Here is a 26,231-nt window from a genome sequence, read left to right as displayed (position 1 = left end):
CAAAAAGTTTTTGAGAACCCATCTCAACTAATGTCTGGGCATGGTAGCAAATGCCTGTCATTCTAGCTACACAGCTGAGATTGGGAGGACTGTGGTTCTAGGTCACCCCAGGCAAAAAGTTAACAAGACCCCATCTTAGTGGAAAAAAGCTGGGAAAAGCAAAGCACACCTGTCATTCTAGCCATGGCAGGAAGTGTAAGTAGGAGGATTTCAGTTCAGGCAGGCTGCAGCATAAATGCAAGACCCTATCTCCAAAATAATCACAGCAAAAAAGCCTACAGGCATAACTCAAGCAGTAGAGCACTTGCCTAGCCATCAAGAAGCTCTGAGTTCAAACCCCAGTACTGCCAAAAACAAATAAACAAACCAGAATCTAACTGTCTTAGCTTGTTTACTGGGCAAACAGAGTTCATATCCCAGTGGACTGCAGGCTCTAGGAGTCTACTGGGTTTGAAAATGGGTCAGGCCTAGCTTAGTCTCTGGCTGAGGCCTTCACTGACCATGGGGAGGATTGCTCTTCTTCTGAACTCTTCCAGCATTTGAAGCCCCTCTTAAGGAATGAGAACAAGTTTGAGGACAAAGATTAGAACTTCATTACCCTATCTGTACACAGTGGAAGCCTGGCCATTGTTCTATTTCCCTTTGGCTCAGTTGTAAACATTACTCCTGCAGTGATCTCAGTTCTCTGTATCATTCACAATACCCAGTGTCTCAGCTTTCTTGTTTTCCTTCTCATTTGAGCAATGGGTAATTATATAGCAGGGTCTCCTTCAGGCATATCCAGAGATCTACTTGAGTGCCCAATTTTCCAAGATAAAAATGTTCTTCCAGACTGATGGCTCTCTAGCAATTTACATTCTTCTTATCCTAATATCACAAATTAGCTGCCTTTTCAAGTTGCACTCAATTTTTCTTTTCACTTCAGGAAAAAGCCACTGAAACAATTAAGTCATCACTTTGTTTATTTAAAAAAATTCAATAGTGGGCATGTCTATACCATGTGCATGGAAGTCAACACAGAATGTGAATCACTAATCCTCTCTCCAAAATATTGGTCAGCTAGGAATTTCATTTCCACTTCACCTCTGTCCTTGACATTATTAGTCATGAAAGCTTCTTGACAATCAAATCCAGAAAAAGGCAATGGCTGGGACTCAGATCCTGGCCAGCAGTTGGAAGTACCCTTAAGCTCAGTGACTCCCATTAGCTACCCTTCAACACACAGGCAATGGCATGGAGTCACTGCCAAACGAATACCAAATTTCACAGCATCTTTAACAAACAGTTAAGCCAAAATAATCCCCTAAATGCCAATTTGACTTTCTATACAATGAGTATAGTAAGAAGAAAAATGGTGAAAGAGACTAAACACCAAGGTGAGAAGCAATCTGTGTCTCTGCTAGTTTTATACCTCAGCTGGATGTCTTTATGCAAATAAGAAGTCTACCTGGAGTCCAGCAATTCAGAGGGTGGTAATTTAATAATCTGCTTCATCTTTGCAGGTGATTTCCATATCATAGAAGGTTTTATCTCAATTATCAGAGCACTGCAGTTGTTTTGTTCCAATCACAAAACAAAGTGAGTCATGTATTAATAATATACCTTTCATCTAAATCCTGAATAGCTTGCTGCCTATGTTCTCTTGCTCCCTCTGTTTCTATTAACTGGTGAGAACAGCTGCAAATCCAGAAACTAAAATGACTCTTCAGTAAGCCTTATGTGATGTGGATGAGGAAGGTAGGGGGCCAGAGGCAGGGTAAGGAGGAAGAAACTGGAGGAAGAGTCAACTTATCACAAGGTGGGAGAAGACTCTCCCTAACACATAGCATGCTGTGTTTCTGACGTAGGCCGTGAGAGCTATAAGAAATGAATCCTCGTTCAACAAATATTTTTGAGTGCCTGCCCAGTACCAGGCCCTGGATTGGAGATAAGAGGTATAATGGTGAGTAAAGACAGACATATTCCCTGTTTTTATCAAGATTACTGTCTAAAAGATAACAAGAGCTGGGAGAAGGTGAACCCTGAAAAAGGAACCTTGGTACACCATTGGTGGGAATGTAAATGAGTACAGCCATTATGTAAAATTGTATGGAAGTTCCTTAAAAAATTAAAAATAGAACTAGCACATAATTCACCAATCCTACCCCTGGTATATACCCAAAAGAAATGAAGTTGTATGTGAAAGAGACATCTGCACTCCCACGTTTACTGTTCACAACAGCCAAAAAATGGAAACAACCCACGTGTCCATCAACTGATGAATGAATGAAGAAACAGTGGCACATGGACTCACTGGATTAGTATTCAGCCTTAAAAAAAAAGTAATGAAATCCTGTTATTTGTGACAACATGGGTAGAGACAACAAGACAAAGACTCAGGACAAAACCGGCAGACATTACATTAAGTAAAATATGCCAGGCACAGAAGGACAAATACTCCACATTTTAATGATATGTGGACCAACTAACTTCTAGTTGAGGGTAGAATGGTAGTTACCAGAGGTTGAGGGATAAGGATGGGGGAGGTTGATCAAGGGGCACTAAGTTGCAGTTAGACAGCAGAAAAAAATTCTGGTGTTCTATTGCACAGTAGAGTGGGAGACTACAGGTATTAATAATATACTGTGTATTTCTAAAAGGCTTTTGAATGTTTTCACCATAATGAAATGCTAAGTGTTTGAGGGGACAGACATACTTACTGTTATTGGAACATTACACAAAGTATACATCCATTGAAACATCGCGTGATACCCCAGTTTTTCCATGTCAAAATATTACTGTCCCTCTCTAATGGGATGACCACTCACATAAGTGTAATTAAAAATGGTGACATACCTTGTGAGAATAAAAAGCACTGTGTGCAGGCCACACAGGAATGGGTGATGGCCACCCTGAGCAAGAGCTGCCTAAGTTGGGATTGGAGGGTTGAGAGGACTACACTGAGGCACAGAGATAGCTGGATGGACAGTACAGACAGGATGACAGAAAAGTCAAGGGCCCTGAGGCAAGAGGGAGTGGGGAATTTTGAACTACATGCCAGACATGATTGTAGGCACTTGAGATTTGTCAAGGAACAAGTCAAAGATTCTTACCCTCACAGAGGTGATCCTGGTGACAAAGAGATAATAAGTAAGAAGAGCACTAAATAAAAACAAACAAGTAAGTTCACATAAAATTAAGAAGATAGTAAGAGTGAGGGCAATGCAGTGCAGAGGGGGGAGCAAGGCAGGGAGGGAGCCGTCATACTCTCATGAAGCATGAAATTCCATTGAAGATGAAATTTCAATTGTTTATAAAAACCTTAACAATGTCTACTGAAATTAAAGAATTCTTATACTGCCATTTCTAGACACACTTCAAATTGAACGTCTGGGACAAAGAAATCAAAGGAAACCTTAGATGTTGCTCAACTCACTGCCCTGTACCTTCCATCTCAAAATGGTCCTTCTGTTAAAAACATTTTGAGTAGTCATTGATGGTTTTATTGTGCCTTCCATATGGCAATGACTTATACAAGGGCAAAAGAAACCCTACTGCATAAATATTATAACTTCAGCTTCTTTTCAAAAGTCTTGGCCAGGCATGGTAGTACATGTCTGTAATTCCTGAAACTGAGGTAAGAAGATCATAGTCCAAAGCCAGCCCCAGGCAAAAATGAAAGACCCTATCTGAAAAGTAAACTAAAATCAAAATGACTGGGAGTGTGACTTAAGTTGTAGAGCACCTGCCTAGAGGGCATGAACCCCTGAGTTCAAACCACAGCACTGCAACCCCCCCCCCCCAAAAAAAAGTCCTTATGCTACAAAAGATGAAGAAACCACACAGTTGAGAAAGCAAAGGAGGAAAGGAATACATAAGGGAATTAACTAATACCCTTAATTACAAGCAAGTTTTAGGTAGGTTTTAATACAAACGTCAAGGTCTTAACCTTTCTCTTTGTTGGAATGAACAAGTCTGCAAGTGAAACTCTAGCTTACTTGAGAGCAGGAACCAAAACAGCAGAAATGATCCTCAGGAGGAAATGAGCTCTGGATGCAGGCTAGCAAGTAACTGGTGTTTACAGTAAGCCCTCAACTGCCAGCTCTGACCTCTGTTCCACACCAAGCATTGATGATTCAACTGCCCACTGAGGCCACAAAGTCTCAGGATGACACGGGTTTTGTGATGTATTTCTGCTAAGGCCTAACTTTATTGCCCATTTTCAACAGCTTACATTGTAAACAACTGTCTTTCCTAATTCTCCTATGGGAAACAAACTGTTGCTGGTATCATTTGATCACACAGGAATCCAACAAAGAACCAAAATGTCACACAAGGTATTTGCCTTGCCCAACAGGTGATGCCTTACTTTTGATAATTAGTGATTGTTAATAAATGAAGCCATTTTTATTTTACTCAAGAGTTTATATTTCCTATAATAGGGAGCCAAATGTCATCTATACTTTCATAGAAGGATATGCAATCAAGATGTCCTTGATTGCCTGCCTAGAAAGGTCAAGGCCCTGAGTTCAAACCTTGGTACTGAAAAAAAGATGTCCTTCCAGGCTTAAAATAATATCAATAAAACGCTTCAGTGCAGGTTACTGTACTCAGTACATATACTAACCAACTCTGTACATATACTAACCAACTTCATCCTCATTACCAACCTACGAGATTGCACATACTTACTACCCTCATTTTACCAATGAAAAAATGGGCACCTCTATAGAGAGGTTAAGTATTTGCCCAGGATTTCAAAGCTAGCCTTCAGACACTGTACAAGGTAAAAACAATGAGGACCAGGTACTACCTGTGTTTGCCTGTGGCAGGAATTAGGACTATTACAAGTCTTGAGCTTTTGGGAATGACATTTTGTATTTATATGGGATTTTTTGATTCTTTGACTATCAGCTAAATTAGGAGAAACCTAGCACAAGGAAAGAATTAACAGGGCTCTTCTGTGAGTTCTTGAGCATCAGGCCAGACTGGCAGAATGAAAAACTGTTTCAGCAATACTATAGTGCACTTCCAAGACTACAAGCTCTTTTGCAAATGGCATAGCAACAGCCTTGCCAGAAGGTGCAAATGGGAAGGAAGGAGGGTAGAGATGTACCCAGCATAGACACCGGGCGGGCTTCCACTGACTCAGAGGGAAAGGAATCCACTTAGCTCTAAACAGAACAATGTCTCACCACCACCACCACCACCACCACCACCACCACCACCACGTCTCGGAATAAGAAAATCTGTACACAGAAACTTGGCCTGTCAGCCCATTTCATGAGACAAGAAAAGTCCTAATTGCTCAAGTATTCTTCTTGAATAGAAGACCTGAGAGGAAAACTGTTACTGGATGATGCTTATGTGACTTGTGGAGTAAGAAGGGGAAAAACTAAAATTCATTAAACACCCAGGTTGGGCCAATCACCATGTTATTAAATCTTGATGACCATTTCTGGGACATTAGTCTCCCATTTCTGAGGGTTAGAAGAGTGGAGGTTAAAAGAGGTGAATATACACATTTCCTAGGAGGAGTCAGAGTATGACTTCAGATCCACCAGGCAACAAAGCTTGTGTCACACGCTCCCATTAGTCTCACATTCTGACAGAGACTGTCTTCTTAAGAGCTAGTCTACTTCCCTGAACAGGCTAGATTGTATCAGGCCAACAGTTGACTCTGGGGTGAGATTCCAAGTCTGAAGCCTAGTTCTGCTGATAAATAACTATGCAACCTGGGGCAAGCTACTGACCTTGCTAGATACCGGTTTTCCCAGATGAAGATATTGGTGCCTATCTCATAGAAGTACTGAGAATATTAAATGAATTTTATATATGTGTATGTGAATATCTAAATAGATACCCCAAGACCTTGGGGTAATGGTTAGCACACAAAGCTCAATATATGCGCTCATTATCAAGCAGTCCACAGCACACGTAACATAGAGTGCACTATGCTAGGAAGGAAACAATACTCAATGTAACATAAACTACTTGAAAGCACGCAGTCTCACATCACTTAATGACAGGGACAGGTTCTGAGAAATGTACAGTTAGGTGACTTTGTCATGGTACAAACATCATGGGGTGGCCTCACTAGACGATATGACCTGATGGTCACTGTGATGTAATCCATCACTGACCGAAACACTGTGATGTGGTCTGAGACTGTGTTAGATGTGGCGGCAAGTATTACAAGCCTATTATGTCCCTGGCACTTTACCTAATCCTCGATCCAAAACAAATGCCCAGCACAAAAGTGTCAACGGTAAGATTAATATCTGGAATAAGTAATTCTACACAAAAGTTGTCAAAATGGCATACAAGACCTTACATTATCTAACCTGCCATCACATCTCCCACCTCACCTCTCAGTACTCCTGCCTTGCTTGTTCCACTCAGGAACACTTCCTTGCCTTTCTCAGGTATAAGAAAAATGTTATTTTCTGGGCAAATCCCTTCTTAACATCTCATTTTAAATAGCAACAACCCCTTTTCCAGTTCCCTGGCATCCTCTACTTCCTTATCTCTGCCTCATTTTTATTAAATGTACTTATTGCAATACATCATAGACTAACTATAATTTATTTCACTGATTGTCTATATTCTAGAAGGTAAGCTTCATAAAGGCAGAAGTTATTGTCTGTTTTGTTTTGTACAGTACTGTATTCTCAGCACCAAGAAGAGGACTTAGCACTTAGTAGTTTCATTAAATATCTGTTGAATGGTGGATACACACAGCCACTAACTTATTAAAGATCATTATTCCTTTTGTGTGGGTTTCTATACGGAAATGCACAATGATACATGCTAGGAAAATAAAAAATTGATGTATGGGTAATGATCAGGAGACAACTAGTGAAATAGATGCTCCTTTGCTAGAAAGCTAATAACTCTCTGTGTAAATCAAACTAGAATTTCAATTCCTGTATGCATGTGTATCCATGGAAAGCAGAGGAAGTTATCTCTACTTTTTGTTTGTTTTGGTTTTCTGGGCAGTACTGGGGTTTGAACCCAGGACCTTATGCTTGCAAGGTAGGTGCTCTATTACTTGAGCCACACGCCCAGCCCTTTTTTGTTTTAGTTATTTTTTGGATAGAGTCTCACTTTTTTTGCCTGGAGCTGGCCTTGGACTACAATCCTCCTTCCTACTATGCCTCCTTACGCTGGGATGACAGGCACAACCACACCCAGTTTGTTGGTTGGGGGGGGGGTCTCACTAACTTTTTCTTGGGGCTGACCTAAAATCATGATCCTCCCCATCTCGGCCTCCCAACTAGCTGGAATTATAGGCATGAGCCACTGGTCCCAGCTTTCAACTTTATAGGAAATGAGAAGATAATGTTCTTTCAGAAGCTCACATGGCAATGCTAGGCTTTCATTTTGTCTGAAACTTAGGTCGACTCTGTATTTCACCCAAGATAAATGTCTTTTATGTTTTCTTTTAAATCAGCAAGTATGACACTCTTTGTCTTTGCTTTCTTATCCTCAGTTCCTAATGGGACCAGCACAAAATTTTCTGTGCCCTGACTAGGGACAAGAAAATTATCTACTGGTACACAAAACTGCTTTGAACAAAGAGTTACCATTCCCACCCTGTAGGGAAACAACCAAATCTTTCTTCTCTTTCCTACATTTATATTTTACTAATCTGAAGTAAAAAGATTACAACAATATAGATAACATAAATAAACTATACATCTTTCAGGTCTTTCTAAATACAAAATCGATCTAAATATTTGTGATCCTTTCATATACATTGCAGCATGCATAGTGTGTAAAAGTTCATGCACTTATGAATTATGTTTGCTATTATAACAAAGAATATCCTTCACAAAGACTGCTTTTAAAAGATAATGCCCATCTTCTATGAGTTTGCTTAGAAAAAAATTCCAGGAGCTGGGGTGAAGCTCTGTGGTAGAGGCCTTGAGTTCAATCCCTAGTAACAAAACAATAACAACAAAACCCCTCCAAGTTCAACTATCTTTCAAAACCTTATCCAGATGTGACTAGGTTCAAGAAATCATACCAGTTCCCTCACTACTCAGAGCTGAACACTTATTCTCAGGTGCAGATCATACCTGTATTCTAAATTGTTTGTTGACTTATGTGTGCCCCAATGAGATGATGAAGTGGGAGGCAGGAAACAGATCTCTGTACACCAACCCTAGAACAGCATTTGGCAACAACCAAGTGTTCAGTTCAATTAATTCCCTGTTGAGCTGAATTACTGAATATAGATTCAAAATGAATGTAGTTAAAGAAATGAAGTCACAGCAAACGCAAAATAACAGAGAACTTGCAGCATTAGAGTAGGCGTACTTGAATAGTGTTTGTGTCAAGTTTCTGAAAGTTACTTTTGATGATGAACCTTTTCTTAGTAAAGTTTTATTTAATGTGCCAAAAGAGCTGTCTGAAATAACTTGTTTCATTTCTAAGTGTAGCTGCATTTATTTGAGGGCTTCTCCCTCCCAACTCGGCCCACAGGCCCTGCCCCACTGCTCTCAGCTCCCCCAGGCAGTAATGGCACTGCCTCCCCTGTGCCCACAGGCCCAGAACTTATTTCTGTCCCCACCCACCTCCCTCCTTGAATTTATTTGCGCTCATGTCTGCCACTGAACTGAAATCCTTTGAAGGAAGAAACTTTCTTATCATCTTTTTATTCTAATGCCTGGTGCACAGTAAGTGCTTGATAAAAATTCACCAAAAATTAAATTAAAAGCTTCTCTGAGTTTCAGTTTTCAATTCTGTACTAGGTAGGCCCAGCTCTCCTTGGGACCTAGGGGCCCAGAATCCAGCCATGGTCTTATGCACCAACATTCATGGATCCTGGGTTGTAGAGAATGGAAAATTCTAGAAACTGTGCCAACTCACAGTAGTTTTTTTTTGGTTCCTAACATCAAACCATTCAGTAATTGAGCTATTTGCCCTTCATTTCACCGAAATCATTCAGTCTTTTCATTTGTGTCTAGAGGAATCATTTCATGGACAACATACAGTGTGCAACATTAGAATTTTTAGTCCACGCCCTGTATTTCTTTAGAACACTATCTTTTAGGTTGTGACAAAACAAGACAGCCACAAGAGGGCCAAGTCCACTGTAGGGATTTAGACTTGACAATGATTTCTCTGCCTTGACATTTTCCATCTATAAGCCCACATTAAGCAATCTGCACGGCCACGGGGACGGAAAGTAGAGGAGGTCAGCGGTGTTCACCTGAGCCCCTCAGGTCACCCCCTTACATGGCATCAGCCCCTCTGCTGCCCTTCACTATCTTCAGACTAGGCAGGACACCCCCCCGCTGCTCACTGGCCTCAGCACTGGAGCTGGAAGCATCCAACCAATATCTATATGTCACTCACTGTGCTGGACACTGGCTGATAGGTGAGAGGGAAAAAATCGAGAATAAACCTTGTGCACCTAGAGCATAGAAACTATCAAAGAAAACAAAATGAGTGTTTGCAACACAGTTGGATGACAGCTATAAATAAGACTGGTCTAAAGTCAAACTCAGGTAAGAATAATCTACCTGGACAAGTGAGAGCAGAGGAAAAGAGTTTGGGGTCATTTGTACAGAACCCACATTTGGCAATCCTCATTCCCCCATCATCAAATAAATAAGTTTAGGATAATAAAACTATATCCTTTAAAACTGTGAGAATCAAATGGGATGACACAAGGTGAATGGTCACTGCATCTATGCCCTGCAGAAGCACACTTGGCCTAACCCAAATAGGATCCCAGGAAGAATGACTTCTAAGTTCAGCCATGAAAAATGGGAGTGAATTCTTCGTGGTGTCTTAGTCTGCCTGAGCTGCCATAACAACATGTCACAGACTGGCTAGCTTAAGCACTGGAAATTTTTTTCACAGTTCAGGAAACTGTAAGTTCACATTCAAGGGGTCAGCAGGGTTGGTTTCTTTTGAGGCCTCCCTCTTTGGCTTGCAGAAGGCCATCTTCTGTGTCTTCACACAGTCTTCCCTGTGTATGTGTCTTAACATTCTCTCCTTATAAGGAAAATACTTCTATTGAGTCAGAACCTATTTCATCTTAATTAACTCTTTAAAGGCTCTGTCTCCAAATATAGTCTGTCTGAGCTACTGGGGGTTGGAGATTCAACATATTTATTCTGCAAGGACACTGTTCAATCCACAATGACTGGCAGGGGAAGCCAGAGAGAAGAAGAGTGCATCTAACAGAAGGAATGCTGTGTGGAACTGAAAAACAACCGTGCAGCATGTTGAAGAATAAGTGAAATTAATTGCAAAGGGAGACCAAAAGAAGGAGCTGATGCTGGAGAAGTGGAGGCCAATCAGGCCAGGCAAGGCCTTACAAGACAGGATGAAATATTAAGTAGCTGGAAGTGCCCGAAGGGAAATGGAAACCACTGTAGAATTTCAAGCAGGGTCAATGCATGGTAATTGAACTTGCATTGCAGAAAAATCACTCTGTCTGTAATATAAGGAATAAATGGAGCAGGATGAGAATTTGGGAGACATCCAAAGTAAGACAAGTGAGAAAGGCTGACAGCTTGAGTCATGCCATGAAGATGAAAGGCATCCCATAGGCTCTGGACATGGTGATCGAAAGGGCCAGAAGACGAGCCATTCCTATGTTACCGGCAGTGGGTAGATTATGGAGTGCAAAGATAACCAAGTTGAACTCCTGAATTTGACAATGCATGGAATCAGCAGGAGACTGAGAACAGCTACCACTTGTTTTATGCTCTCTATCCACCAGGAAGAGTGCCAAGAATGCTATCTGTGTTATCATATGCCTTAGTGACAGAATCTAACTCAGCCAAAGGTTTGCAGCTCACAAATGGCAAAGTAAAAAGAGATTTCCTTTAAGTTTTTCTAATTGCCCAGCCCATGCTAAAGCCCACCACTGCTGCAGTATGGAACTCAGGCAGAAGTGGGGGGTGTTGCAGAGACATATTGGGAAGCCATTAGACTATAAAGAATGCTTGACTTGCTGGCTTTCCTTCCCAAAGCACCAATGACCACTGGCCCTGCCTGACTGATCCATGGTCCTCACCCACACCTGTTAGCAGGTAGGCTCAGGAGCCCAGATTCCTGCAGTGGTTACCTGGAGTGGCATCTCAGCTCTCTATCATCAGGGCCAGCTTCTAGGACCTGTGAACAATATGTGCACATGAGCAATGCCTCCAGCCTGTGGTTGGGTGAAGATCCAAATACAATGTCCACTAATGCACACACCTTTTATAAACATTGTGATGCAATGCACCTGAAGAAAAGCGGTAGAGTGTAAGTGGATAGCTGAATACTTTTTCACAGATGGAACACACCTATGAAATGACACTGAAATCAAGGGAAGAGCTTGGGAATGGTGGGGAGGTAGATTGAGGAGGATCATGAATTTGAGGCCAGACCAGGCTAAGTTAGTATTGAAAACAAGACACAAAACACAAAAGGGGCATGACTCAAGTGGCAGAGCGCTAGCCTAGCATGAAGGGGTCCTGACTTTGACCCCCAGTACAGAAAGAAAGAAAAGAAGGAAAGAAAGAAAAGAGAAAGAAACCAACCCTAGGAACTCTCCCCAGGAAGACCCCCACCGTGTCTTTGCACACACTAATTACCCTGCTCCAACCCACTTCCCAGGGCACCAGTCTCCTGACTTGTGATGCTATGGGTTGAGTTTGCCTATTTTTGAACAGTATATGGATGGAATTGTACAATGTGTACACTTTTTTGTGTATAATATGCACTATAAAGTTCAAAATGTACTTAGAAAATAAAGAGGTTGTTGTAGACCAGACATAAGTATAATTTCATGGTCTCATCTTCTGTCCTGTGAGGTCCCCTGACATGACCATGCAGTCCCTCGTGCATGTGGGCTCTGCATCACCTCCAGGTAAAATCAGGGAAGTGAGGGCTGTGTAACCCTTTGGGCTGTGTTCTTCCGAAGAGATTGAGTCACTGACCCAGGCCAACTGTAACAAATCCAACCTATGAATTAAAGATCAGAAGGTAAAGTAATAGTAAGGGTCAAAGGAGATGTTATGGGAAAGTTCTACTGTAATCAGGAGGTGAGATAAGCTGTTACTAATAACAAATTTGAAATCACTCTAATTATTACTTTATCAAAGCGATAATCTTTTTTGCTAGGGAACAATCCTTTTTACACTTCTAAGGAATGAAAAGTTCCTTTAGAAAATGACTTCAGCAAGTATTTTGAATGTATTACAATGTTTTTAACAATATTAGAAAGAGAAGTGGCAGTAGGAAAAACTTTTACTGGTTTAAATTTTTTTCTAAAACAATTTCACAGAAACCATGTGTTAACTTTAAATATTTTACAGTTTGTTCATTGTACTATACAATTCTTTGGTGTTTTTCTTTGTTCATTTGGTTTTTTGATAGCTTGTTTTTGAAAACAGGGTCTTGCTACAGAGCCTAGACTGGCCATGAACTCATGATCATCCTGCCTCAGCCTCCCAGTGCTGGGATTACAGGTGTGAACCAACATGCCTAGCTCTTATACTACACAGTTTGAAGCGATACTTAGTGAATTCTCAGTTTGTTTCTTACTTGTGCCTAAGAATTTCTTGGTGGACAGGAATTATAGTCTCATATCAAGGATAAGAGAATCTTGACTTTGATAATTCTCTTATGAGTTATATGATTTTTGCTTTCAATCTCTGCATGAAATCTTTTAAGTTGTTTATCTAGCAAATGAAAATAATCACAGTTGCAAATTTTCTGCCACCAAACTTTAAAGCATGTGTCTATTCACTGCCGTTCTCCTAAAACATACACTCAGAGTGTGTTAACTCCCACAGGTTGGTATGATTGGGACAAAAGTCCACAACAGAGAAAAGATACTTCATTTATTTTTAAGCACAGCAAATTCTTTGTGTGAACTCCTAGTGTGAGTGCTCAGATCACAAATTCCTTTGAAACCCTTAAAATTCCTGATTACATGTTGATGGCCCTTTCCAAGAAAACAGCCAACAATTAGCATGGCCTTCTTGTGGCTCCAAACAAACCTCTGATTCCAATCTTAATGAACTGCCTTTTTCAGAAAACAATCAACCACCTGTGACCAGGACTTTACCTGCCTGATGCTGTGCCTTTGGTCTCAGTGGGAGGCAGGACTCGGAGAAATGGAAAGTCAGGTTATATTTTAGGAGGACTCTACAGCTGGGAGTGAGGCCCCAGCTTCTCCTCGAGGTAAAACAGTAATCTGGGAGTGTTTTTAAATTTTAGCTACTTTTTACATTTGTGTTTGCTACTGTAATTACCACATTTATTTCCTGTCTGTGTGGATTACAGTTCTTTCACTCATTGAAAACTAATGGGTCTTAAGCATTTCTGGCTTATTTCAAATCCTTACCCTTGCTAGGTGCAAAGGTCAAGATTTAAAGATGTATAAGATGTGTGTGTGTGTGTGTGTGTGTGTGTGTGTGTGTGTGTGTGTTGGTGGTTGTGGTGGTACTGGGGACCACTCAGGACCTCACACTTGCTAATCAGGCACTCTACCACTTGAGCCACTCCACCAGCCCTGTTATTACATTAGGTATTTTTGAAATAGGGTCTCTTGAACTATTTGTCCATCCTGGCCTCAAACTGAGATCCTCTTAATCTCTGCCTCCTGAGTGGTTAAGATTATAGGTGTGAGCCACTGATGCCCAGCTTAAAGATATATTTTTAAAATTTAACCCACCATGCAGTATAACCCTGAGTAAAATTACTAAGATTTTACGACATAAATTAGAGTCATGAAAATGAAGATGTCACTATAAGGTGATAAGACGATATCTCACAAGAGGCCTTTATTGATCACTGATAGGATGTTCTAATGAGAAGTAGAACTTCCATATTTGTTTCAGAGCTTTTCTTTTTGAAAAGTCCAATTTGTTCCAAATTTGCCTACCAAGTCTTTAATAAAACATTCTGAAAGCTGAGTAACTGTGTCTAAAAAGATTTGAGAAGAGCTAAGTCCGCATCTGCCAGTGCATCTCAATTTGTCTCCTTTCAAATGATCTGTGAGGTGTCACTGGTGAAATTGGGAGCATAAGAAAATGCAGTAAGCATTCAAAAGTAAAAAAAGTGTAAAAGCCCACTCCATATACACTAAGCATTATATGGAAACTGACTTTCACCAATTACTGCATTCACACACACATTTTACTTTCACATCTGAAATAAGTACGATAAAAATTTCATTGATTTTAATAAAGAGCCATATGATTTTAGAACCAATCTAAAGCAACACCATGTTCTTACCCGACTCTTGGAATTAATCACTGTTTCCTATTTTGCCTTTGATCTTCTTTGACTGAAAACCACAACTCTCATTTATCAGATAGAAGTAGTAAACAAATAAATAGAGGGAAAAAATATCACCAATACCCTAAGGTCTAATTTTCAGGTCTGTCTACCCACATCCATCTTTAATCGGCAACCCTGTTTGGAGGAAAATTGGATCATTTATATTTCCCTTCCTTTCCCTTCCTGCTCTCTGCTGCAATGGTGAATGACAAGCAAGCCACAGTCCAGCACAGAGTCCTGTCCTAAACCGGAGAAGATTAATTAGCCAATGGATTTTAAGCCCACTTCTCTGAGGCTTTAATTATGTTTGCCATAGGAATTTCTTATCTTGAATCTCCCAAATGGTATTTCCAGCAAACCTACAATTCCTTAAGTGTCTGTTTGGTTACCCAACCCCCTCCCCAATAAACTTGCGAAACAGGACTCCAGGGCAGTTGGAAAATCGTTCTCAAAGTCAAAAACGTAATAGCAAGGGCATAGAAACGCAGAGGCTTGGTCCCAAGAAAACCACTCTCAAAACCTTTGGATTTGACAAGAATCCAAAGTGCAGGGCTCAAAACCTCTCTTCTGAGGCAGATCAGGGCAAGAGCTGGATGCCAAGCCCTGCCAGTGTGGGTGACAGCTCTGTACTCGGGGCTTTGCTCTTCGGAACTCTCAAAGTCCTTGACCAGCTTTTAAAGAACCTACCAAAGAGGCTGAAACACTGGATACTCAACCTGTTCCTGTGCCTCTGGTGCCATGGGTCCCATTGACTTTGGAATGTGGGAGAGGCCATAGAGGGCAAGAGAGATCACAAAATTTTGCAAAATTATATATACTTCTGTCATTGCTTCATTCTTTCAATGAGATAGGTCACTAGAACATGGGCCACCACATAAGTGATGCTTTTCCCAAATCCAGATGAATTTTATTTCCTTAAGGTAGCAACAGCATGCTAATTGTAAAATCCAGGCTTTGCACTAACACTTGATGTATTGCTAATGCAAATACTTTTCTCCCAACACACAACACTGGCCAAGTTTCTCATTTCACTTACCTCTGCCTCAGACCCAGCTTTCTGAGGATGTTTCACTTTTGTAGATCTGATTTTATTTCCCTTCCTGTCTTTCACCTCTGCCCCTCTTCTCTTCTACAGACTCTACAGAATAGCTAACAGGGCTTTCTCTTATGTCCCAAACTGCCACATTAAAGAAGAATGGCTTATTCCACTAGTCAGTTGCCATATTTAAAAACTGTACCACCTGCTATTTCCCATCTGTGGTCACTATTCAACAGGTCCTATTCTCTGCAGAGGGCTAGAAAGGTTATTTTCTGATAAGTGTTTCTGTAAGACTTATCTTCACCACTCATTTTGGATTTCCAAACACCTTTATGGGGAAAGAAGGAGGACAGGAAGTGACAATCCAAAGCATCAGGCAAGAAATGAAGAATCTGATAGAGAAAATTAATTCCTGCACAGATCTCCATCTAAAATTTGTGGTGCCATCTTTACAACTCATAACAAATCTATGAGGTGAACACTATTATCCTTTGGGCAGAAACTGAGTCACTGTGAATGTAAAGAACTTGCTCAAGAAGAAGAGCTGGGCATCCATAAGACAGTCTGGCTCAGGAAATCTGCCTTTCACCTTCACTTTCTCTTATCAAGGCTGACGGGGGTGATTGCTTCAATACTGGTGAGGCTGAAAGTGAAACTCACAGTGACTTATAACCAAAATGCTCTGGTTGTTTTGTGATTCCGCATTTGAACTGTAATAGTTAAGGTAAACACTGATTTAACTGGTATTTCTGATGTCTATTTTTATGCAAAGAAATTCCTCAAATGCTGTTCATACTTGAATGTGCAATACTTCTTGTGATATTTAGACTCAAGCATTGACCCCTTGTCTCAATTTGCTCAGAAAACCCCAGTTTAGTCCTGCAGCCCAGGCATAATTGTTTCTTCCTCTTTTTTTGGCAGTATTGGGATTGAACTCAGGGCTCCCACTTGCTAGCCATGAGTTTTACCACCTAAGATAGGGTTTGTTTGTTTTTGAAATAGGGTCTCGTGTTGTGTTTTTGCCTGGCCCAACTTCAAACAGAGATCCTCCTACCTATGCCTCCCATGTAGCCTGGAGGCTACCCTTTCTGTGTTTTGAGATAGTCTTATTAACTTTTTGCCTGGGTTGGCTTCAAACTACAATCCTCCGACCTCAGTTTCCCATGTAATTGGGATTACCAGCATGTTCCACTGCACCTAGCCTGGTTTCAGGTCATTCTTCACAGTAATTACAGAAGCCACTGCTTCGCACCCACAACAAACAAACGGCGTTCACTGTTTCATATTTAATCTGCTGTCTTCATACACATGTTGTCTTGTCATGTAGTACTGTCCTCAATCTTTCTACTGAGCAAGAATCTTTTACCTCATGCTTTTGTGCCTATAAATTTCACTGGGACTACTGAATAATACTTCTAAAAAGTAAAAAAAATCAAAATAAAACAAATATTTTCCTTACTCAGCTGAAGAAGTAATAAAAACTTTGTGCTTAAGCCTATATAAGCTCAAGCCTACATAAACTTGCCTCCCTAAACATCAGTTTATCATCATATATACTCAAAAGGAGGTAATACGTCAACCATTTGTTCTCAAACATTATACAGGATTTGGTACAGCACCCCGTAAGTTTTAAATGATGTTTTCTTCATCTTCTTAGAATCATTGCCTGCATAAAAGCTGACAGTTAGTTTGAGCAATTCAGATTCTCTCAGTTTTCATTCTCATTCTTCACTTCCTCATCTTAAAACCAATTTACCAATGGGAATTCAATGGTATCTATCTTTCCCCAGTCTCCTCATGGGGCCTCTTCCTGCCTTCAAACGCCTCAATTCCCTCTTGCTCCTTTGCTAAATCCCTGCCTCTCCTCCTCTAGCTCTTTCCAGTCAATAGCCACCATAATGCCACTCACATCCTTAAGGAGACTGTCATCATTTTTTGGAAGTGAGCTACTGTTCAATTTCCCTCTCTCACAGTTGACCTCCCCCACTGCCTGGGACACAGCACTTGCCTTGGAAGGTCCATGCTTTTTCTGCATCACTTCAAATTTCTGAAAAAAATGGGACTCTTAGGTCCCATCCCCCAGCCCCTGACCTCCTTATCCTCAGGTTAAACTCATAGGTTCCCTCAGATGTACTGTGTACTTGGGAAACTCAGCCAGCAAGTCAAGCTTCCCAGCTCCTGGAACTCGTGTCACCAGGTTGTTTAGGAAGACCCTTGCGACTTGCAGCCCTGGGTCTCAGGGTTTTACCTCAATCCACAGAGTTACAGATATGGAGGGCAAGGCTGAGCACAGCCTGGTAAACTGCTCCATGCCACTGGTGAATCCAAAGATAGGTTTACCCTTGCTATGATTATGACATCATTATTGGGGTCTCTTAAGTTGCTTGGCAACATGGGACCTTTTGAGAGAAACCACATGTGGACCACAGACCACATGTGGCAGGATGAAGTGAATTTCACTAAAGTTTTAAGAAACCTAACTACAGCTTCAGAGTCAGGTAACCAAAAATAAACATATATTCTACCCCATAATAATGTTTTAGTCATTTCTTCCTAATTACTTCCTACCTGTTCATTCATACAAGGGGTTTTGTTTGAGATAAGAAGGTATCAAGAACAAAGACAAAAGCATTGCAAACAGTCGATTATATTATTTATTTTAGAGCTATTAATGTAAAACTTAAGGACAGATCTGTTAACATAGACTAGAACGTGACCAAATCCTCCTCACAAAAAGTTGGTTGGTTTTACAATTAGACTCATAATTTCAGCAGCCTTTTCTGTCTTTGGTTAAAAACTGGAATTCTTGGGTTAAAGCTCTGAAGATGAAACTATTAGAGATTCAGAACCATTGTACTCTGGCCTCAGAAGAACACAGAACGCAAAGTTTAAAAACAGCACCAGAACTAAGATATCTCAAGCAACTCAATCCCATTTCCCCAAATATCATCCTTTCCTTACATTAGAAAGTGCTCACTTACCAGGCATGATGGTGCACATCCAATAACCCCAGCACTCAGGAGGCTGAGGCAGGAGGACTTCAAGTTCAAGGCCAGACTCAGCTACATAGTGAAATCTTGTCTCGAAAACTTTTTTAAAAAAGGAAGCTGAGAGCAAGTGGCTCACGCATGTAGTCCTAGTTACTCAGGAGGCAGAGATCACGAGGATCACAGTTCAAAGCCAGCCTGGGCACATAGTTTATAGTTCACAAGACCCCATCTCACAAGTACCCAACACTAAAAAGGACTAGAGGAGTGGTTCAAGTGGTAGAGTGCCTGCCTAGCAAGTGGGAGGCCCTGAGTTCAAACTCCAGAATTGCCAAGAAACAAATAAATAATAAAAAAGGAAAGAAAATACCCATTTTATTAAGAATTATTTATTTTAATTTGAGACTACTAAATTTTGAACTCACCGCCTCACATTTGCTAGGCAGGTGCTCTGCCACCTGACTCACACACCAGCCCTTTTTCCTTTAGTTATTTTTCAGATAGGGAGTCATACTTTTGCCCACTGCTGACTTCACACCTCAATACTACGTATGGCCTTATAGCTGGGATTATAGATGTATACCACTATGTCTAGCTTGTTTGATGAAATGGGCTCTCACTATCTTTTTGCCCAGGCTGGCCTCAAACCTGATCCTCTAGATCTCCACCTCCCAAGTAGGTAAGATTATAGACATGAACCACCACATCCAGCTCATAGAATAATTTTTAAAAGTCAATCTCAAACAGAACTTCATACTGCTGGAGGCTGTATATATTATGCTCTTCCAGCTGTGGTTTGCAGTTATAGAACAAGATGAAACATCACTGTATGGAGGGGTAAATCACAGACTGCATTAACCCCATGAGTCACCAGCATGGATGGGGGAATAAAATACAGTCAATATCAACTCGGTCTCACAAAAAAGATAATATCTGTCCTTATAGATAAAATAGGACTATATTTTAAGACCTATTTTAAAATGCCAATTTGAAGAAATTTATTTTTAGACATGAGCAGTAACATTCATCTCAAATTAATGGTCTTGCTTTAAGCTTTTACGATTGCAATACTGTACGAAAAAGCAAGCAGAAGTATTTTATGGTCTCTTTCAAAGACTCTTTCCTTAAAAAGCAAAGTATGAAATCAACTCTTCCACTTCACACTGGCCACCTGGATATTACAAATCCCCTACTTCTCTGTCCCTCCCAAGTCACAACCCAGACTCGGAAACACTTAACTAAATGGCATTTCTGTAACACACAAAAGCTACTGGTTTATTAGGAGACACGTGAGAGTCTTCCTCACTTCCTCTAAAAGCCTTCCAAATAGTATTTACAGCAACAGGAAATTTTCAAAAAGCACTGTCAAATCCATGATCAAGTGGAATGACTGTGAGTGTGTGCAAAGAGAAAAGACAGCCCCATCGCTCAGGGCAGATGCTGACTGAATTTCTTAGATAATTAACTTCTGCACTCCTGGATTGTGGCCAGTAATGGACAGTAGAGAGGAACAAAGGTCCTGTTGTCGCCTGTCCACACTCTTTAGCCGAGAGGAAGAAGAGCCTGCCCTGTTGCCAGGCAGTGCCATGACTTGATAAGAACTTTCCAAAATGCTATTCCCGGGCAGTCCTCTACCAATTCTTCCTTGTGTGGAGGCTGAAGTGGGTAGAGCAATCCGTGTTCCTGCTGAGCCTAGAAACACGATTACACTGTGTGAGGTGTGCGTTGTCTGAAGGCACAAATGGCCTCAAATGTAGACAGAGAAGATTGTGAGAGAGCAAGCTAGAGAGAAAGAAGATCAAAACAAGGCTTGTAAAGAAATTGTAAGTTTAGCATTAGTCCAGGACGCCCATGATACAATTGGCACATGAAAGTCTGTTTTGCTTCCTTACTTGGATTTGGGTCTGAAGACCCAGGACCTTAAGACAACGCTCACACTCTGTTGAAATGGCTCCAGAAACCAGGGTCTTAGAACTCAGGAAGGGAAGGAATTCCATTTGGCCCTCCTCCTGGTTTTCCTCGAAGAGAAGTAATGAGGGTTAATAAAAACCATGACTGTGTAGAATCTTATTAGTCTTCCAAGGGTGAATGGGCATTGGCCAATTTGTAGAGTGAGCTAAAATTAAATTCTTAATATAATTTCATGTCAATTAAATGCATATAATAAAGAATGACCACCCTGAAAATTAATCTATTTAATCGTTAAAATATAATCAAATTTTTCTGTACTACAATTTTAACTCTCCTTCCTTTCTCATTAAACACTCGTTCATGAGGCTGGATTTTCCAGATACCTGGGACTTGCTTTTTTTTAAAGTTTTGTAAGCCCCTTCAAAAATGGAAGGGACTTTGATATTTCTTATAATAAGAGAACTGGCTTAGAAATTGCCTAGGAAATTTCAAGGACAGCAAACCAAACTAAAATCAGAAAGGAAAATTTTGGGTAAATGTTACAGTTTGCACAATTACAAAGGGACAGCACTATTGTATTTTGAAATCTGTTCTGCTGCCAGGAGTCAGCCAGGGCTGCTGGAGGGCTTGCAGCCCCTCTGTGGGTAGGACACTCCCAATGAAGAACCAGTTTGTGCTGGCCCACCAGTTGGATGATGTCTTCTTCTCACTGGCTCAGTTGGCATAGACGGTTCCAGTCCCAAAAATCTCAATTTTTATGCCTATTTCTTGTGGCCATCATTTTCCAGTCTTTAAAATTACATTCTCTGATTTCCTCTGCATTATCCCCAATCAGTGAACCCTAAATGAGATCCGAAGATAGATGATCTCCATGAAGAAGGATTTCCTCACAATGAGGTCATGGAAACTCCACTTTCACAGTTTGAAAAACAAAAGCATTTCCCTTTCAACTCCTAGGGATTTTTCTTCTTCTTCTTTCCAAGAGATAATATCTAACAAAATAAAAATATAAGTAGTTGGCCCTGAGGAGTCCACCCCAGATTAGCATTTCTGTTTCTTCTGTGTCTTGTTTTCTATTTCTCAATGTAAAAAAAATCATCTCCTGTGATGAACTTTAACCTCAGTCAGTAATTTTGTTTCCCAATTTGGGAAAATTCATATACTGCCTCCCCCCCTCTCTCCACTACATAAACATTGGGAATGAACGCTGCTGGGTACATAGATGGGAAGATTATCCCATACTCTGGCTCTCAGGAGGCTGCAGTTACTCGGGGAGCAGGGGCTGCTCCCAGTGATGACATCATAATTACTCATAGGGGTCACAAAGAAGCAGGTGCAGTGGCCCAACCTTAACTAGAAACAGAAAGGAGATACTGAGCCAGAATAGGGTAAAGTGGGGAGATGCACTGGGACCCAATCTCCAGAGACAATGCGACTTAACTAGGTGAAGACCCGTGGACAAAGGAAGCAGTATGTACAGAGAGGGTACTGAGCATGATGGGTAAGAAGCATACCCACGTACCACCACGTTTTATTTAAAAAAAAAGTCACAACATCATTATGTGTTTAGGAGTTAAGTTTGTGAAACTTCAATTAAATAAATTACTTACCCTCTGTGCCTCATTTTCTAAATCTGTACAATAAGAAGCAAAATGGTACATACTTCATAGGAAGCCACTTGGTGCTGTGCTTGCTCTCTAGGAAGCAGTTGGCAATTATTACCATGCACCTAGGCCCAGAGATGAGTGAGGACAGGGTATCTACAAAGGCCTGGTGAGCCTCTACTGCCTTCACAAATGGAAAAGTCCAATGACCGAAGAAAGGAACCCAGAAGAGACTGAGCTGGCAGTCATCAGAAATGACTCTGTGAAGATGTCATTTCTTCCAGCCCTCACTGGCCTCTCAATGTGCAGAGGGGGGCACAGCCTTGAAGCTACTCACACATATACTGCCATTTTGACATAACCTGCCAGTGAAAATTATTTATCCCTTAATTTTAATTTTAAAAATTAATTTCCATTAAAATACTTCTTTTCAAAAGGGGCCTAGTGAGAGGAGTTTAGGTTATTGGGAGCATGCCCTTAAGGGGGATTTTGGGATGCTGGTCTCTCTCTTCCTTTTCACACCCTGACCCTGAGGTGAGCAGCTGTGTTCCGTCATGTGCACCCTGCCGGAATGGACTGCTCACCACAGGCCCAAAAGCTACAGGGCCAATGGACCACAGACTGAAGCCTCCAAAATCATGAGCCAAAGTAAACCTTCTATCCTTATATGTTGATCTCACATACTTGTTTTAGTAATGGAAGCTGACTAACACAAAAATGTTAGAGCATTAGCGACTTGAGTTGCATAACATCTCAGTCTCCTTATTCAAAAATTAAGGCTAGATGTTTTCTAAGGATCCTTGGGGCACAAATGTCCTATAAACAGACTAATGAAAAGGCTGCCAGGAATCAAAGCAGACTATGGAACCCTGGGGAAACAGAAGTATTTCTGCAGTCCAACAATTTGTCAGACAATATCGCTATGGATGTTTGTAGGAGAGAACAGCATCTGGAATTTACATCTCCAACTTTCCTACAAAGACTTTAGCTAACCTTTCTTCAATCTACAGTTACTGAGTCCTACAGCAGACAACACTCAAACAGACCACATCACTTGTTTGCGCTGATTGACTTTTCCTCATTTTGTCTCATGTTATGAATACATAGTTTGAAATGTGCTACAAGCTTTACTCCCAATCTCAGAGATGCTTCATTTGCATAAACTTTTTCTTTCTGTGTTGGCAAAAACCACTAGAGACAGAAGGTCTTATGTGCACATTATTCACACATCTGCATGAAGATCCAAGGAAAACACTGGAAACACCAAGAAATCTCCCATGTAGGAATGGATCAATGGGCCAGTCACTGTGGTGTGACAGTCAAAACAAGGACTGACTTCCCTGTCTTTGTATTAGGCAACAATTAATATACTTCCCATTACACATTATATTTCAGTGTGAAATACTGAAAGGCTTCCATTCATCTATGTCCTGCTTGAGAAATGAGTAGACTTCCGTACCTTGTTGAACCCTGACCTTGCTAAATGTTTATCGCTAACATTTTTTACTTCAGAGAACAGAAACATCCTATTCATATAGGGATTATTTTGTATACCAAAGGCCCTCCCAGCCTCCTCACATAGGCCAGATGGTCCCAGCTGCAGAACGGGTTCACGATGGTCATGCTGCCCAGAAACATCCTGATTACAAGGGTACAACACAGAACAGCAGCCTCCAACACGGTCCTTATTTTAACCATGTGCCACTTTTATATTGAACTTGTCCTGCACTGTTTAAAATTAATCTATAAGTACTCAAGAAACACTCTTAATGTGCACTCTTTCAGGCACAGAATAAAGTCATAATAGCTAGAAATGTGAAGATAACCCAGATGTTAGTTTCTCAAAATAGGTATGATGCAGTAAGTGGGTCATTTGATTAAATTTTTGCTGAACTTGAGGATCCAATCATGTTTGGGAATATGGAGAGTTGTATTCTAGGGTGGCATGACTACAGAAAGATGGGAAGGCTCTAAGTGAGTCTCTTTCACTATTTTCCCAAAACAAATAAGAATGTAAGCCTGGGCTTCACTACCTTACCCCTAAACAAGTCTGAATGACCTCCAAAATCTACTCTGTTAGTTGTTATTATCTTGCCTCCTTGGAAGTACCAAAATGGTTTTTTTGGTTTTTGTTGTTGTTGTTGTTGTTGTTGTTTAGTGTTCCCCTTTGCCTACCCTGTATCCTTTGGTGCACAACATCAGAAAAACCCTGTTCCCCACAAAACGCAGCTGGCTCACCCAAATACAAGCTGAACTGAAGCCAGAGCTAGCATGAGTCACGGGGTAAAAGCCAGTCTGTCTCCATTAAATATGAAGGTGGAACACTAGAACTTTGCTGAACCACTAGGATTCCTGCATATGTTTATAATTACTTATGATCAGAATGTACGAACTAGTTTCCATCAGTTATTTGGGGTTTTTTTGGCGGGGAGGGGGTGAGGAAGAGAGGAAAAGGATAAACTCTCAAGAATTCTAAAAGAACTAGAGTTTTTCTTGAATCTGACTCGTTCAGAATTAACGCTTTATTCCAAGAGACTGTATGGTATCTCTGCAGAGCTGAAGACACTCTCCCAAAGTGAGACTCTTGTTAATTTGCTTTAAGCATACTGGGTTTAACTGACATTTCTTTGACAACTTGTCTGTGCAATCAACCCATCCCACAAATAAAATCCTGTCAAATATATATTTCTACAGAATCTTCTACTACTTCCCACGTGAATCCCTTAATACATCCAACCTGAACTGCCTCCTCTCCCTGCCTCCCAAACCCGTGTTCCAACACACACACATCACACAGGAGATCTCCATGTCCACCTCCCTCAGTCAAACTGTTTTCTCTCACAGGCTAAAATACCAAAGAAGACTTTGTTCCCAGTTCCCTGGGTCCAGTCTAAGCCCTGGGTCACAGGAACTGCATAGTGTCTACCTCTGACACTTCAGCACCTTCAAAGACACTACTATGACAAAACTATAGCAAAACCCATAACAAAACAAAAACTATAACAAAAACTCTATAAAGAAAGAATAAATGAATGAATGAACTAAATATCAGAGATTCTAGAGGTCTTTATTTTCTCAGTTAAAAAATGTATTGTTTTTTATTCCTTTTGAACACTCAATTTTAAAGCAATGGTTTGGACAAAGTGATCAAGATGCTATGCTTTCTTCCCAACAATTAAGCTACTTGCTAGAGATGTAACCACCAACCCTTGGTTAAGTTTTCAGAATGCTATCACCTGAATTCCTATATCTATTTCTCTCTCACTCATTCTTGCTTTCTCTTTTATTCCTTTAAAATCTATGAGCTACCACAGTTTCTCCAAATGTCTGTCTGATGGTATGTTTGACTTAAGGTGACTCATGCATCACAAGCTGAATAGGGCAGAGAACACTCTTTAACACTCAGCAGACTAAATTATCTGGGCTCTCCCCCCACATACACTCTCTGTGACCTTGAAAAGTTACTATGAGATTCTATGTTCTTACATGGAAGGGACAAATGGTAACAAGTGTGGTCTCAGGCTTAACTTTCTATATCCTGGAGAACAAATTCTCTGTATTTTTCTGATAGACTTTCTATACAAGCTTCATGACAAAGCCTAGCAGGAAGCAGTCTACATCAGGGATTGAATACTGAGACCCAAAGGTCAAATCCAGCCCACTACCTGTTTCTGTAAATAAACTTTTATTAGAACTAATCAAACCCCTAGTTTACATCTCACCTAGGGCTGTTTTCCTGCTAAAAACAGCAGTTGTAACAGAGACCACATAACCAGCAAAGCCGAAAATACTGATACTTTGCGGTAAAACTTCACCAATCCCTGGTCTAAACAATGTTCATTGAGAGTATGACTTCTGGCCTAAAGAACTCTCCTGCTAGCTGAAGGGGACTTGGAGTTTCACTGTCAGAGATTTTAAAAATATATATATATGCTTTGGGAAAGTCAAACACCTTCAACGTTAAAGCAGATAGCTCCTTGATAGGAATCAAATGGCCATATCAGGGGCACTTTAGGGTAACAGCAAGACTCCAGGAAGCCAAAGAAAATGGGCTGGCACAGACATGAATTTGATTACATCCCAGTTTTGCTAAGGGTCTGCTAAGAAGAGATAAGTCTCCAGACTCGGCATCCTGAGAGGAGAATTGAGTTCAATTTTCCACCATTGTGATGGATTTTAGTCTAGACCTGCTTCCCTGCCTTCCTCCCCTTATATCCAACAGCCAACACCTACAAGACAGCTGGATGCCAGCCAGGGACAATAATGTAATAAAAGCAGCAAGTGGTCTGTGTACATCATGACCACTGACAGGATCTGATGAAGAGATACATTTGAATCTCAAACACCACAACAATGAGTAAAGAAGGGAGACACAAACTAATGCATTCTCTTTGTGCAATTTCTAAGAATAGGCAA

General features: G+C 40.8%; 1 protein-coding gene across 2 annotated transcripts in view; it reads right to left on the bottom strand.

Annotated features, from left to right (window-relative positions):
• Arhgap28 (Rho GTPase activating protein 28) overlaps positions 1-26,231 on the bottom strand; it is a 175,619-nt gene that overhangs the window by 136,007 nt on the left and 13,381 nt on the right. The window lies entirely within an intron of this gene.

Source organism: Castor canadensis, chromosome 4, assembly GCF_047511655.1.
Source record: "Castor canadensis chromosome 4, mCasCan1.hap1v2, whole genome shotgun sequence".
NCBI lineage: Eukaryota > Metazoa > Chordata > Mammalia > Rodentia > Castoridae > Castor > Castor canadensis.
This window is presented reverse-complemented; position numbering and strand designations above follow the sequence as displayed.